Source organism: Cervus elaphus, chromosome 14 (genome assembly GCF_910594005.1).
Source record: "Cervus elaphus chromosome 14, mCerEla1.1, whole genome shotgun sequence".
Taxonomy (NCBI): Eukaryota; Metazoa; Chordata; class Mammalia; order Artiodactyla; family Cervidae; genus Cervus; species Cervus elaphus.
This window is the reverse complement of record NC_057828.1, coordinates 38,853,558-38,860,403: the sequence shown is the minus strand read 5'-3', so window position 1 is coordinate 38,860,403 and position 6,846 is coordinate 38,853,558.

Sequence of the window (6,846 nt, the reverse complement as noted above, 5' to 3'; positions counted from 1 at the left end):
GTAAGTCATTAACCTCTCTGAATTTCAGATTTAGTTTGAAATAGGGATACCATCATCTTCCTCACACAGTTATGCTCCAGATTAAATGAAATAACCCATTTCTCCCATAACCCAGAATACCAGCCTTCATGAAACTGATAGAATCCAAGGGACATAGAATGATCCATTCCTCTGGATTTGTTTCCAGAGCTTGGTGGACCTGTGCTATATTATTTTAGTTTCCTCAAGAAATATTTTATTAAATTAAGGTTTAATCTTATGACTTTAGCTCTGATAAATCTGTCCCCTGAATGTTACCCACCACCCCTTGGCCTCCCTAAGACTGTGCTGTGTTCTTTGTCACATGTCTGAAATAGACCTAACTCCATAATAAGTTAATGAGAAAGAGATGAGGCAAGAAAGAGGTTTTATATTGAAGTCATACTGTTTAATAAAGTTATCCTCTAGACATCTATGTTCTTTCCCATCAAGGTTCCTATTCTCTACCAGCTGGCTCAACTCTTTATTTCCCTTTTTGTGCAAAGTTCTGCAATTACCCTTCTATTGACTCTAGCAATTTGGTTCTTCCTTCTGTTCACATGCTGTATTCAGGAAAGAAAAGCTGCCACCACCAAAACAACCCCTAACCCATGGCAAGGGACAGGAAAATTTTTACAATAAGTAATGAGATTTTCACGTTCCTTTGGCCTTAGTCTTGTCTATCTAGTGACATTTGGTATTTCATGAGAAAGAGCCTTCCCTGTGTGACTCTGAAAGGTTTCAGTGGAACTAAGGTTTACTCCTAGACAGCATATTAAAAAGCAGAGACATTACCTTGCTGACAAAGGTTCGTATAGTCAAAGCTGTGGTTTTCCCAGTTCCAGTTCCAGTTCCAGTTCCAGTTCAGTCACTCAGTCATGTCCAACTCTTTGTGACCCCATGAATCGCAGCACGCCAGGCCTCCCTGTCCATCACCAACTCCTGGAGTTTACCCAAACTCATGTCCATTGAGTCGGTGATGCCATCCAACCATCTCATCCTCTGTCATCCCCTTCTCCTCCTGCCCTCAATCTTTCCCAGTATCAGAGTCTTTTCAAATGAGTCAGCTCTTTGCATCAGGTGGCCAAAGTATTGGAGTTTCAGCTTCAACATCAGTCCTTCCAATGAACACCCAGGACTGATCACCTTTAGGATGGACTGGTTGGATCTCCTTGCAGTCCAAGGGACTCTCAAGAGTCTTCTCCAACACCACAGTTCAAAAGCATCAATTCTTCTGTGCTCAGCTTTCTTTATAGTCCAACTCTCACATGAATATATATGACTACTGGAAAAACCACAGCCTTGACTAGACGGACCTTTGTTGACAAAGTAATGTCTCTGCTTTTTAATATGCTATCTAGGTTGGTCATAACTTTCCTTCCAAGGAGTAAGTGTCTTTTAATTTTATGGCTGCAAGTCACCATTTGCAGTGATTTTGGAACCCAAAAAAATAAAGTTTGTCACTGTTTCTACTGTTTCCCCATCTATTTGCCATGAAGTGATGGGACTGGATGCCATGACCTTAGTTTTGTGAATGTTGAGCTTTAAGCCAACTTTTTCACTCTCCTCTTTCACTTTCATCAAGAGACTCTTCAGTTCTTCTTATGTATAGATGTGAGAGTTGGGCCATAAAGAAGGCTGAGGGCTGAAGAATTGATGCTTTTTGAACTGTGGTGTTGGAGAAGACTCTTGAGAGTTCCTTGGACTGCAAGGAGATCCAACCAGTCCATCCTAAAGGAGATCAGTCCTGAGTGTTCATTGGAAGGACTGATGCTGAAGTTGAAACTCCAATACTTTGGCCACCTGATGCAAAGAGCTGACTCATTGGAAAAGACCCTGATGCTGGGAAAGACCAAAGGCAGGAGGAGAAGGGGACGACAGAGGATGAGATGGTTGGATGGCATCACTGACTCAAAGGACATGAGTTTGAGTGAGCTCTGGGAGTTGGTGAGGGACAGGGATGGCTGGTGTGCTGCAGTCCATGGGGTCTCAAAGACTTGGACATGACTGAGCAGCTGAACTGAACTGATTCTCTACTGTTCTTTTTTCTATATGTTAATTTTTGCTCAAATTTATTATTTTCATTTTTTACTTTCTTATGGCTTATTCTATTGAATATAATTTTTTCCCTCTAACTCTTAAGTGTTTAATTTTTGTCATTCTACTTTTCTAAAATAAACAACAAAATTATAAAATTTCCTTGACATTTCTTTTGCTGTACCCAGAAATATCAATATGTAGTATCTTAAATATTATTCAATTAATAATAAATCAAAATTCTCTTTGAGATTTTTTTGACTTAGGAGTTGTTTAAATACTTTCATATTATTAAGCATACTGGGATTTTAAAAGTTTTTCAACTTTGAAAAGGCTTTTATCTATATAATTCTGATTTTTCAAAACTTATTAACACTTGCTTTATATTCTATTATATGATCTATTTCTATACATGTCCCATGTGTGATAGAATTGATTAATTGTTGTATTCTATACACATCCATGAAATCAAACATAGGTGTTTTTTCATGAGGACTGTGGTTGAGTATACTCTGATGAAGATGAGAGGCCTGATATCTATAAAGTTGGGCTCTTTAAACACACTGCAGTGTAGGAACAAGCAGCAGTTTCTAACTTCTGGGCCTTAAATTCCTGCTGAGTAAGGAACCTTTATTTTTTATCATCCATATATACATCTATATTTTTTTCAATTAATGGATAGTGAAAATAACTACCATCCTGCAGTTTTTAAACATTAATGAGTGTTCTTTGTAACACAAAAGTTTGGAAACTACTCCTCGGGTATATGCTTTCTAAAGGTATACTGATTTCTCGAGAGCATTCACACAGTGCTTCAGAAGTAATTAGCACAATTGTGCATGTCACACGTGTATCATCAAACTTGCCTCCTGCCTGTTAACTCTAAATCCATAGGAAACTGACCATGTAATCAAAGGTGAACCCAATGGACGGTCCCAGCACACCAAGACAGGGGAGGCCAGTCTGCATGAGGGTTTCTGTCGAAACTGCATTGTGGAAACTAAACACAGATTGCTTTCAGTTAAGGATTCGCTGGTGGCTTAGAGGGTAAGTGAAAATGAAGTCGCTCAGTCGTGTCCGACTCTTTGCGACCCCATGGACTGTAGCCTACCAGGTCCTCCGTCCATGGGATTTTCCAGGCAAGAGTACTGGAGTGGGTTGCTATTTCAAGTCTGCCTGGAATGAGGGAGACCTGGTTTCCATCCCTGGGTTAGGAAGATCCCCTGGAGAAGGAAATGGCAACCCACTCTAGTATTCTTGCCTGGAAAAATCCCATGGATGGAGGAGCCTGGCAGGCTACAGTTCATGGGGTCGCAAAGAGTCGGACATGACGGCGTGACTTTACTTCCCTTAAGGGTTCAGAATTGATTCAAACCCACGTCTCTCTCTCTCTAAGAGCTTTTAGTCTGGGGACTTTTTCCATTCTCACACTCCACCACTTGTCTTCGTGAATCCAAAGTCATTCTGTCATATCCTTGACTCAGTCCTAAATTAAGAATAAAGGAGAAATGTTCATGTAGAGGAAATATAACAAAGGAGGGACTTTCCTACAAGATCCTTGAAAAAAAAAAGAATATTTGCATAAACCATTTTTAACCAACGTCTTTGTTTTGTATCTTTCCTTTCTGAACGCTTTGTTATACTCCCTTGCAGTTCCCTTTCTGTCCCTGGACCCCAGCTAGTCGGAGACCAAAACCTAATTCTGTTTCACTTTGGAATATTCCTGGCTCCACCCTCATTATCATGCTTGAGTGATTACATCTACTGACCTGTCTCCCTACTTCCGTTTCTTTCCACTCCTAAACCCCTAGGACCACTAATCTTCCCAGAATATCACTGTAATCCTGTCCTTCTTTTGCTCAAACTTCCCCAGAAACTACCAAGTAAATTTCGCATGTGTTAGTCTGGAGTTTAAAGATATTCTGTGCCTTGTTCTTTGCTGATTCTCTGCTAGGCCCATATGCCTGTCTGATATCTCTGCATACCTTTGTCTTAGTTAACTCACCTTCTGGTTCATAACTAGACCTCACTCAAGATTTATTTTATCTGTAAATTCTGCTGCCCTTTGTCAAGTGGCCCCTCTCTCCTCTGGACTGCGGTACCTCTGAGCTTGCACACTCAGCATGCCATCGTTCACACTGCCTCCACATGCAGTTAGAGGTGTTCTCCTCCCTCCCCTCCAGATGCTGGGTCCCTCAGGGCAGGACTTGGCTCCTGGTAACACTTTTTACAATAGTAACTTTTCAGTAGACATTTATCAGTTAATTAAAGACTACAATCTATGCTGCCGGCCGCTCTTTACCCTAAACATGACCGTATAACTAAAATTTAAAAAGCAACCACTTTGAGCATCTGTCATCCTCCATATATAGGAGTGTGTTCTAAGGATGCTGAGATCAAGAGACACAGCCTGGCCTCTCAAGGTCACTTTTTTGGGTGATTTTGGCATGAACTGGGGAATGGCCACATTCTTTCAGCCTACCCAAGCAGCTCAGCATTAGTATTTAAAATTAAATCTATTTTGAGTAATTTTTATTACCTTTTTTCTTCAACATTGGACACATAGCTCCATTTATTTATTTTAAAATTTATTTTATTCATTTTAAATGTTAGTTTAATGTGTTATTTTTTATATTATTTATTTTAAATGTGTTAGTTTCTGCTGTATAGCAAAGTGATTCAGGTATACATATATATATATTCTTTTTCATTATAAGATATTGAATATAGCTCCCTGTGCTATACAGTAGGACCTTGTTGTCTCTTTTTTATACAGTAGTTTGTATATGCTAATCCCAAAAACCTAATTTATCCTTCCCCTTTTGTCTTCTGTGTCTGTGAGTCTGTTTCTGTTTTGTAAATAAATTCATTTTTACCATACTTTAAATTTCACATGGAAGTGATATATCATATTTGTCTTTCTCTCTCTGATTTACTCTACTTAATATAATCTCTAGGTCCATCCATGTTGCTGCAAATGGCATTATTTCATTCTTTTTTGTGGCTGAGTAATATTCCATTGAGTCTATATGTGTGTATATATATATATATATCACATCTTTTTTGTCCATTCTGTCAATGTACATTCAGGTTGATGCCGTGGCTATTGTAAATAGTTCTTCTATGAACTCTGGGGTGCACGTATCTTTTCAAATTAGAGTTTTCTCTGGATGTATGCTCAGGATCATATGGCAATTCTATTTTTAGTTTTCTTAAGGAACTCCATTCTGTTTTCCATAGTGACTGCACCAGTTTACATTCCCACCAACAGTGGAGGAGGGTTCCGTTTCTTCACACCATCTCCAGCATTTATTGTTCGTGGACTTTTTAATGATGGCCATTCTGACTGGTGTGGGGTGATACCTCATTGTAGTTTAGATTTGTATTTCTCTGATGATCAGTAGTGTTGAGCGTCTTTTCAGGTGGCTATTAGATATCGGTATGTCTTCTCTGGAGAAATGTCTATTTAGGTCTTCTGTCCATTTTTTAAATTGTGTTGTTTGTTTTTGGTATTGAGTTGTTTGAACTGTTTGTATATTTTGGAAATTAAGTCCTTGTCACACAGCTATTTTTTAAAAAATGTATATGCATTTATTTTTGGTTGTGCTGGGTCTTCATTGCTGAGCATGGGCTTTCTTTAGCTGGGGTGAGTGGGGGCCACTCTCTTGTTGCGATGTGCAGGCTTCTCACTGAAGTGGCTTCTCTTGTTGTGGAGCACAGGCTCTTGGGCTTATGGGCTTCAGTAGTTGTGGTGCATGGGCTTAGTTGCATCACGGCATGTGGGATCTTCCAGGACCAGGGATTGAACTCATGTTCCCTGCATTGGCAGGTGGATTCTTAACCACTGGACCAGCAGCAAAGTCCCACATAGCTCTTTTTAATACCACCTTTCCTTACCTGTTAAACAGACACTAGCCATGTGGACTAAAGTTATTCAACATCTTTGAGTCTCAGTTTCCTAAAATTTGAAATAGGGACAATAATACCTGTGGCCAAGGATTAAATTCTATGAGGAGTGTAACCCAGATGTCAAGTAGGGTCTCTCTGCCCCCTGAAAATCCTGATTATTAATGGATTTTATGGATTATCATTAATAGATTATACAATGCATCAGAATACTTAACTGTGGAAGCCCAAAACCCTCTCTGAAACTTCTCAAAAGGGACTTCCCTGGCAGTCTAGTGGTTAAGACTCCACCTTCCAATGCAGGGGGTACAAGTTTGATCCCTGGTCAGGGAACTAAGATCCCACATGCTACATGCTACAGCCAATAAATAAATAAACATAATATTTAAAAAAAAAAAAAAAACTTCTCAAAAGTCCCTTAATTTTCATGCTTACCTTGGTACTAATTTTCTTCTAAATATTTTGCTTCTGCCAAAGTATTTTTTTTAAGATTTTTAAATTGTCGGCCATCAAATTAAAAAGTCTTTATTTAATTTGTTACAAATTGCTCCCATTTTACGTTTTGGTTTTTAGGCCACAAGGCATGTGAGATCTTACACCAACCAGGAATCAAACATGAATCCCCTCCATTGGAAGGTGAAGTCTCAACAACTAGACTGCCAGTAAAGTCCCTGCCAAAATATTTTGATCCAGCTTTGCTTTTTGTGGCTATTTTTTCATAACTGCTGTTTTCCCAAACTAAGGAAGCAACCCCTTCACCTTAAACCCCTCCTTCAAAGCAACCTGAATACTGGTCTGTGTTTGCAGTAGAATATTTGCAGTGACAGTGATAGTCACTCAGTCGTGTCTGATTCTGCTACTCCATGGGCTGTAGCCCGCCAGACT